At 25.8% G+C, this 10,576-nt stretch overlaps 2 non-coding genes across 2 annotated transcripts; both read right to left on the bottom strand.

The window, feature by feature from the left end:
* Positions 1 to 6,230: 6,230 nt before the first annotated feature.
* LOC118683541 (U5 spliceosomal RNA) lies at positions 6,231 to 6,344 on the bottom strand. Its single transcript, XR_004979391.1, has one exon. It is a non-coding gene; the product is annotated as a U5 spliceosomal RNA (small nuclear RNA).
* A 3,654-nt stretch (positions 6,345 to 9,998) lies between these two features.
* On the bottom strand, positions 9,999 to 10,162 carry LOC118683538 (U1 spliceosomal RNA). The gene has a single exon (XR_004979388.2). It is a non-coding gene; the product is annotated as a U1 spliceosomal RNA (small nuclear RNA).
* Between the last annotated feature and the right edge of the window lie 414 nt (positions 10,163 to 10,576).

Raw genomic sequence — 10,576 nt, 5'->3', positions numbered from 1 at the left:
ACATTTGTTAGCCAATTAAGCTTACTTAGCATTTACTTATACACACACATATATATATATACATGCATATATACAATTTAAATAATTTACTAAACTATAGCCGACATGTGACTAAATATTACGATTTTATGCTTTATGCTCTCTTTTAGTTAAAATTTTTATGTTTGTGTTTTTCGAAGCCCACAAATAGGCGCCTAACGATTTTTTAGTATTTAAAGTTCAACTTACTTTTATATACACGATATGTTACTATACTATGTTACTATACTATCGCAAAATACTCTCGATAAATATTGGTCTTTGTAATTGTAAATTTTTGAAAACAAAAAAAAAATTAAAACTTGATTTAATGATATTTAATATTTTCAATGCTAGTAGTGGTATTACTTAATTATTAAATTTTATTTTTTTTTATTTCTTTTTATTTTTATTTTTTGTTTTTTTTTTTCTTTTTTAATGTTTTTAATTAATTTATTTATTTTTGTTTTTTTAATTTTTGATTTATGTATATTTTTAATATATAATTTTTTTAATTAGTAGTAATAGCACTTATCTTTTAAACATGTTTTTAATACAGCAACAAATTCTCCCTTTCTTTTTTGTTTGTTTTTATTTTGGTTAGTTGTTATTTTTGTTTTATTTTAAATATTTAAAATTTTTTAATAATAAAAAATAATTTTTTTTTTTAATAATTAAAAAATTTTTTTTTTTTAATAATTTTTTTTAATAATTTTTTTTTTAGTTTGCTGCTATTTGACATTTGCTTAACAACAAAAATACCATAGAACTTAATAGCAAAGAAACTGGCGCCACAAATACTTTATATACATATGTATATAGTAGAATACATGCATACATACATATGTATGTACATACATATGCATATAATAAATAACAGCATTAACGTCCATACTTATCGACAATCTCTCATCAAAGTCTTGCAAACAAATGTGTGCGTTCAATTAATTTGTAGGCTATACATACGTACATATGTACATTGGAAAGGAGAAATTACAATTTGTCAATAAATAAATACAGCATTGAAAGTGTTAAAACCAAGTACCTAAATATATTTTAAACAACAGAAAGAGCTTATGAAAATATTAAAATCAATAAGTATATATGTTATTGTACAAAATAATGTTGCAATTTTATGAAATAGTGAAGGAATGACACTTTAACAAAGCAAAAAATGAAAAGTATTTAAAAAAAAAAGAAACAAAAAGAAAAATCATAAAAATCAAATAAAATGTTGTATGTAAAACAAAAAAAAATTGCATAATTTTTCAAATATAAACTAAAAACTAAAAAAATAAAGTAAACTTCTTTTAAACAAAAATAATGTGTTAATATATCTACAAATAAATAATAAAAAAATTCAGTATTGTGCAGTAATAAATGAAAAATATTAGCGTTATATAATGAAATGAAATATATGGTATATAACCTGCATATAATATATTTAATATAAAAATGGCAAAATTTTAGAGATATAAAATGAAATCAAGTAAAATAAATAATGTATTTACAGCAAAGTAAAAAAAAAAAAAAAACAATAGTGCAGCAAACAAGTAAAAATACATATAGGTATAATAAAATATGAATATACATCTACAGTTATTAGCAAAAAGGAAAAACAGTGCAAATATCTCATTTTAAAATACAAAGAAACAAATAAAAAAAGTTTTTTTTGTAAATTATTTTTTTAATACAATTTTTTCCAGATATTTTAATTAAATTACTTTATAACCAAACATTTTTTTGCAGATAATAAAATTCATAATAATAAAAAATAGCAGTGCAAATAGCTGATTTAAAAATATTTTCTATAAAAAAAAGCAACTAATTAATTATAATATAAATTAATTACATTTATCAAGAACAAAAGATTTTTTTCTGAAAATTTTAATTAAATTTATTTGTAATAAAATATCTTTTCGCAGAGAATCACATTAAAATAGTAAAAAATTGTATGTCATAAATAGATGAGAAATATTTTTTTATGCAACTTGCACTTTTCTCAACATTAGGAATGAAATAAAAATACACTTAAACATTTTGTAGTATATTTAACTTTACATTTTGAAATAACGCAATTAGCAAAAAAAAAATTGTAATAATCTAATCTAATAATTCGTATAAATCAAATTCGTATAATTATAGCAATGAAAAAAGAAAGTTTTTCTTTAATCTTCAATTAAAATGTTTTGCATATTTTTTTGTTAATTTTTTAACCAATATTGTTATATTCTTTATAAACAAAAAATAAAGTTTCAATTAAAATTTCAATTCAAATTTTTAAAATATTTTTTTTTAATAATTTGCTAATTCGTATAATAATATTAAATTACAAAAATATAAATATTGTTTAATTTCCAATTACAATTTTTTAAAATTTATTTTTTTTAATAATTTTTTTTCAATCATTTTTTTTGATAATTTTTTTTTAAATTATTTTTTTAATAATTTTTTTTTAAATTATTTTTTTAATAATTTTTTTTTAAATTATTTTTTTAATCATTTTTTTTAAAAAACATTTTTTTTGTGTAATTAACTTTTTTTAATGTACAAACTGGCAACTGAATATGAAAATAAAAATAATAAAAATACAGTTTATTGCTAATTTTAATATATTTTTAAATTTTCTAAATTAATATTATAATAATTTTAATAATAAAAAACAAGCACAATAGATTGAAAATATTGTTGTAATAATATTATACATATATCTTTAATATAGAAATGTATGTAAAGTTAAAAATAAGAAATGATTCCATAGGCCATGACCAAAATAATTAATTATGAAATTGCAACAAATTAATAACAATAAAATATAGAAACTATAAATTTTTTTGTTAATTAAATACACATTCCTTATTGGCGCAACAAAGAAGTCAGTGAAATTAAATATTAGCAGATGTTTTTGCGTTTTAAAAAAATATATAAATATGTAATAAATTTTTTTATTTAAAAAATATATATATATATATATATATATATTTAAAGCAGTATTTAAGAAGTAAAAATATTTTTGTCAGTGCAGTCAAACACCTCTTTTCAAATATAAAAAAAAAATCGGGGCCGTGAACTGGTTTTGAACCGTGAACAATTTTAGTAAAAATTAATTTTTCACAAATCTTTATTTCGAATAAAATTTGTAAATTTCAAGTCATTTTTTATGAAATTTAGTTTTTAATTTTAAAATATTAATTTAAAAAATAAAATATTAAAATTTTTTTTTTTTTGGTTTGATTAAATATTGCGATTTTTTAGCTGACATTAAATAATGTTTAATTTAGATGACTACACTTACAATCAAAATGAACAAAATTTTCAAAACAAAATAACATTAATAACTGTTGTGCAATAAAAAAATAATAATAACACAAATTCAATAGTCAACCCAAATTTTTGCGACAAAAGTGCGATTTAAACCAACACTTGTAGTTCCAAATATATTTTAATTTAAACTGAGGTAGATTCAAACGTGTATCAGCAGCAGGGCGAAAACGAATGCATTTTTTTTTGATTATGGTTCATCAAAATTTAACTTTTTACCACAAATTAGTTATTTTTAATTTTTTGAAATCAAAGAAAAAAATTTTAAGTAAAAAATAAATAATAAAACAACAAATTAATAATAAGGAATAATAAAAACACTAAATATTGAAATTACAACCCTGCTGTTTTTAACAATATTCAGTGCCACCTTATTTCAAGCTTAATCAAAAGAATAATTCAATTATGTAATTAATCATTCAAAAAATATGTACAAGCAACTATTTTCATAAGCTTAAACGTTGTGAACTTAAAAAATATAAAATGTGCAAAAAAAAAATTAAAAATTATAAAAAAAACAACAAAAAGAAAATAAATAAATAAAAAGATTAAAAATCTCATGAAAAAAACCAAAAAAATAAATAAAAACTGAAAAAAGTTCAAAAATCAAACAACCAAAATACCGTTTTTGATTCGTTAACGCTATTTATGTCTTTATTATTACATATTTTTTTGTATTTTCATAAAATTTTTACAATGTTCATACATTTTTTTTTTAATTTTTATTTAATTTTTTTTAATGTCATACAATTTTTTTTTAATTAATTTTTTTTTTTAATTTATTCTATTTTTTTTTATTTACGCTATTTATGTCTTTATTATTATTATTACATATTTTTTTGTGTGTTTCATAAATTTTTTTTACAATTTTCATAAATTTTTTTTTAAATTTTTATTAAATTTTTTTTAATTGTCATAAAATTTTTTTTTGATTTTTAAAAATTTTATTTTAATTTTCATTAAATTTTTTTTAATTTAATTTTTATTTTAATTTTCAGTAAGTCAGGGGTGTTGTAGACTCTGATAGTTGTCGGAATCAGGATTGAAACCCATAAAAAAATGTAGTGGGTGTCATGAATTCAGATATTATTGGCTTGACGTTCGAAACAGAAATTGTAACGGTTTTGGGTGTGACGGAAACCAATTTTATCAGTTTTGTTATCAGAAACAAAGCAGGAGGATATTCGCTGATAGATTTAATATGTATATTAAGAAAATAATTTATATTGTTGTCCAGATATTTTAAGAGGATTTACAAAACGTGATAAACGTAATTTAACACCCAACTGAATAAAGATGCATTTCAGTCGATAATGTGTTGTACATCTGTAATGTAAGCATGTATGCAAACATACAAGTAAATGCAAGCCAAATTTCACATGTGACTCCCCTGGTGCATCCAGAGGAATACTGTGATCTTTTAATATCTTCCTTTTAAATTTTTCGTTGCTTTTTTTTTCTAATAAAATAAAAACTAAAATAGCGGAACTCATTGTTCAAAATTTGTTCATTTGTCACACTAGTAAACAGCTGATACGAATATTGGTTTGGCATATGTTCGAAAAGACGAAAATTCAATCAAATTCTGTGACACTATTGAAAATCAAAATTGGTTTGCAATTCTGACAACTACGCAAATCTGTCTTGGATTCCACATCAACCCTGATTCTTTTTTTTAAATTTTTATTAAAATATTTTTTTTATTTTCACAAAATTTTTTTTTAATTTTTCATTATATTTATTACAAATGCTGGTCAACCCCAGCGTAGTTGGAGCTCGCGTGAACTCAAAAATGTCTTTTTCTTTCAAAAATTTTATTATGTATGGATTATTAATATAATATATGTTTAAATATACCCCCTTAAAATTTTAAAACATCTGATACAGTTTTTTTTTTACATTCCCAAAAACCGCCTTTTTATCTTCAGTAAGTGTGTTACAGTTCCTGCTGTATAGTAATATGAGAATTATGATTTATGCTGACATAATAATTTAAAAAAAATTTTCAGTAATTTAGATAACTACATTATTAAACATAAACGATTTATGAACAGTAATTTTCAGTTAATTGGCCTTTACATTATACCTAAAATACAGTATTTGACCTAACCTATTTGTACATCGTTCATAAATTAAAACAAGAAAAAACGTTAACGTCGGTTGCACCGAAACTATAATACCCTTCACAGCTACAAAGGTTCCTTACAATAACTTGATTCCGATCTAATTTCGTGAAGATGTCTCGTCAAATAAAAAATGTTTCCATGCAGGCACTTGATTCCGATCGTTCAGTTTGTATGACAGCTATATGCTATAGTCATCCGATCTAAACAATTTCTTTGGAGATTGCACTATTGCCTTAGAAAATAACTCATGCCAAATTTTGTGAAGATATTACATCAAATAAAAAAGCTTCCCATACATAGACTTGCTTCCTATTGTTCAGTTTGTATGGCAACTATATGCTATAGTGGTTCGATATCGACCGCTCCGACAAATGAGCTGCTTTTCTTAGTGAGAAAAGGACATTTTGCAAAATTTCAGATCGATGGCTTAAAAAGTGAGGGACTAGAATTTGCATACATACCAGACGGACTAAATTTCAACTCAGCTCATGCTGATCATTTATGTGTATATTTTATAGGGTCTTCGACGTTTCTTTCTGAGTGTAAACAATGTTCTTAATTAATTCTGCGCTTATTATTTTATAAATTCATGGCTTTGCGATATTATAAATAAATTTATGTGAATTAATTAACATAAAAACTATTGACTTATTATAATCGAAATGTAACTTTGTAGAATGTGGGACATAAAATGTACCATCCCCACTACAAAATTGTATTATTTTCTTTTACACTTGAATTCATTCATAATCGGTTCGCAACCATAGAGTCGCAAACCTTTCAAAAATTTATTTTAGACTCATTAGAGTGCTCCTCTCCACGGAAATCTTTAGTAAAAGGCGAAAGATTTATTCGACAACTGAAGAGAAGCCAGAGTAACTATTACAACCTATACATTTGCTTTAGTATACTCGCCAACATGAAGTGGTTGTGAATTATAGCGCTAAATGATACTCAACAAAAGACATCGGCAACACACTTGTTGTGCTATGAAACCTAGCCAAATAAATACACAATTTGTACGTATGGATGTGTGTACAGTGTACTCAATACGTTGTTTTTGTTAGCTGAGCATTGCCATAGTGGAATACCTGAAGCAACAACAGTTTAACACTCGCGTGAGTACAGTGTACTAAGCAGACGATAGCATAAGAGCATGGAAAGTTGATATATGTATATGATATGTGAAGTATTAATAATTATATACAAATTCTATAACAGCAACAGACTAAAAAGTTTGTATTGTTTTAAAGAAGAACATTTTTTTTACCAAAAGTCGATTTTATTATCAAAAAGCATTATAGAGTGACCTTCCCACTTTTCAATACGTTTTTATGTACTTACTTACCTACGTACTTACATATGTACATACATATGTATCTGTGTTTCAATTTATCTTTTGTGTTAAAAAAGTGTCTCATCAGTTTCGGCGTTTACCTAATCATAGTTGAAAGGTATGTACATATAAGTATTTATTTTTCCAGCGGGCATTATCTAATTGTCTGAAAACCCGGAAAAGTGGCCGGAAGCCAGATTTAGCGGTTATATGCACTTAAAGTCAGAAAAAACTCGTTTTCTGTTAGTTTTTTTTTAATAATAATTTTATGGAATAAATATGTGTACATACATACATATGTATACAAAACAATAACATTATAGTATACATATAAATAATAAAATGTAACTGTGAAGGTAACACAAAATGAAAAATTTTGGATTCCTTTGATCCAGTAGCCGATCTAAAGGAGAACTTCCAAATAAAGTGGTCTAGTGATGATGACGAAAAAAAATTTATTATTACAATTATGAATACAAGTAATGATCGAAGGAATAGTCACAATTTTGTGTGTTTAGTAGCTACCCAAAGAAAAAAAATTAAATTTTGTGAAAAATTGTACACTTTGTTGTTTTGTGGCTTACAAAATCGAAAGTATTAAGAAAAATCCTATTTCTTTGATTATTACCCGGAAAATATGTATATTTAAGAAGTTCGTGTGAAAATTTTAAGTCGATTGGTCCATCCGCTTTTCCTCACCGACTCAGAAAGCAGAATATCCTCTAATATACATTCTTATGTACATATGTATGTATTATATGTAAGTACATTCGAAATAGGCAAAAATAAAAAATAATCGTTATTTTGGTCTCAGAACCTGGAAAAACGACTGGAAGTCAGACTAAAAGAATGCTATGGAACGGAAGCAATTTTATCGCCATCTTCCATTCCTTCAAATTTTCCAATAAAATTACATAACAGGAATTGTTTGTAGTTAATAAAAAGAAGAAAAACTGTTAGCTTCAGCCTTACCGAAGCTATAATACTCTTCATATTTACATTTTTCAATGAATAAAAGGGTATAAGAGATCTTTATTCAAATTTAAATCAGTAAGTTTGTATGGCAGCTCTTGCTATAGTTGTCCGATATCGATTCGTACAAATGAGCAATTTTTGAGTAGAAAAGGACATTTTCGAGATCGATATCTCAAAAACTGAGGGACTAGAATTGGCGTGTATGCAAACAGACGGACAAACAGAGCGACGGAAATGACTAAATCGATCCAGCAGTTGGTATATCCGACGTTTTTTTCTGGGTAAACTTAACATATGGGCTGAAAATGACCGGGTCTTTGTGAGGCGATTTTTTTGTTCAAAATAAGCTTTATTCTTCAATGTAATCTCCATCAAGAGCAACACAATTATTCCAGCACCGCTCTAACATTTCAATAATATTTTTGTAGAACGATTTGTCTTCTGCCTCAAAACAGGTCTAGGTTTCAGTGTTAATCTTTTCATCTGAGCCAAATTTCTTACCCGCGAGCAATTTTTTGAGGTCTGCGAACAACCAATAGTCGCTGGGAACAAAACAAAAAAATTCCGGTTTGTTATGTTTAAATATAGCCAAACCACTGCTTAGAATCATCAACACGTTGCTGTTTTTGATTAACAGTCAGCAAACGCGGCACCTACTTTGAACAGAGCTTTCTCATGGACAAATTGCTCATGCAATATAAAGCCAACACTTTTTTTTGAAACCCATACGATGTCACTTCCGATCATTCAGAACGATTTTGTGGATTTTTTTTAAGTTTTCTGGTGTTACAGCCTGATTTGGACGCCCACTGTGTTTTGCATCATGGGATGTCTCTACAACCATGATGAGAATGTCATGAATTTTAACAGCTGTCTTTGGAATGTGAGTACAAACTGAAAATGAGGGGAATAAAAAAAAACTAGTTAAAATATTGATTATATGTAAAACTTTTGTATTTTTTCAAAATAAAATCAGTTTATTTTAATATACATATATTCTTAAAAGAGCGACTATTATTGGCAAATTCCAGAATAATTAAGATATATATTTATGCCTCTTTTTTAACTGTGGTAAATTAATAAATATTCACCACAGAAAAATGTAAGGTGCAATTAAGCATTAATTACGTTGTAAATGATACAAAATCGCCCCATTGTTCAAATTTCCTAAAGGTGAAGAATATGAGTGTTCCTCAAATATAATAAAAATGAAAATACTTTACTCAGCTGGGAATTTCCCGCACTCCCGGAAATTTGTAAAGGCGTAACGAGCCTTGGCAGCTCCGTCCATTTCACAAGTAGTTGTTAATAAATTCAAATTTGTTGCCAGTATTGCTATTGAGCATTGTGTAATAGTGTTGCGTAAGCTAATTTTAAATAACTTTTTAAGAAAGAAACATCTACTATTTTATACTAAAAGATATTGTAATTTCAACAAATAATTTATTTAAGAAGACTATAGATTTAAAAACAAAACTTAAAACTATATAACAATATGGTAATTTATTTATATAAAGAGTTGTTAATAAAATATTTTACATATTTTTATCGCTGCATGCTGAAACACAGAGGCAGCTACCGGGTATACCTACCCTATTTTATGCTATAAAAATATCGCAACGTCAACAAATATTTTATTTAAATAGTCTCTATATATTCAAAAAATAAACTTAGAACTATATAATATTGTAATATGGTAAAATTTAATGTAAAGAGCTGTTAATGAAATATTGTACATATTTTTATCGCTAAATGCTGAAATATAAAATGTACAATAAATAAAATTTGTGATTAAATAAATGTTTACTTAAATTAGAGAAAATATTGGCTCAATCGATTTCTTGATTTTTTTTATTATTATTTCTACAACGATAAATTTTGCTTTAAATGAATTATTTTTGGTCAAATGAATTATTATGACTCAAATTCTTTTACAATAACTATTTCTTCCCGTCCACTCATAGTTAAATTGAATTTTCAGTTTGTCTATTAATAAGTAATTAAAATGCTTTAAAATATACCGCATATTTACTTATATCAACATAGTATTATATAATTTCATATATAATAATATAACAAAAAGTTAAAATATTTATAATTAATTATAAACGGTGTTTTTTTGTTATGCGCAAGGCATGTTGGTTTCAATAGAACGTACGGCTCACAGTTGGCGAAAAATTTTCTCTACTTTCTTATAACATGTTGTGCATTTATTAAACCATGTCGGGACGGCGCGAACGCCATTCCCGGCTACCAAAAATTACACGCACGAGTTATTCGCATTAGGAATAATCGCGAAGGTCAACTCAGCCGAGGTGCAATGGCCAAGCCTCGCTCCGGAGGAACCGCCTTCATGATCACGGTAACCTCTACGCCAGGTAAGTATGCTTTGATCCGCACACAACTAATTTCTTGAACTACAATTTCTTTAAGGTGGCTGAGAATTACACAGCAAAACTATATTAATAGAATAGCGGAACGAACATTTCAGTGGAATTGGAAATTTCTTGCTGCGCTAAACGCTGTTGAACGAATGCGGTTGATAGTTTTGTTGGTGGGTATACTGTATCTACATAGTATATGTATATGTATGTACATATTTATGCATGAATGAAAAACAGATTACTGATGTATTCATTCCATCGCTGTACAAAGTATGTTAACAGCATGTATGCGTGTGTGTATGCCTATACAGGGAAACCTGTCCTAACAGACACCTTTCTGGAGCGGACATTTTTTCATGCACCGAGTTCTAAATGAAATTTTTAGAAATTTTGACCCTCTTTTAAGCGGACTCTCT

This window comes from Bactrocera oleae, chromosome 3, assembly GCF_042242935.1.
Source record: "Bactrocera oleae isolate idBacOlea1 chromosome 3, idBacOlea1, whole genome shotgun sequence".
NCBI lineage: Eukaryota > Metazoa > Arthropoda > Insecta > Diptera > Tephritidae > Bactrocera > Bactrocera oleae.
The sequence above is the reverse complement of the archived record's forward strand: the minus strand, read 5'-3'. Positions and strand labels throughout refer to the sequence as shown.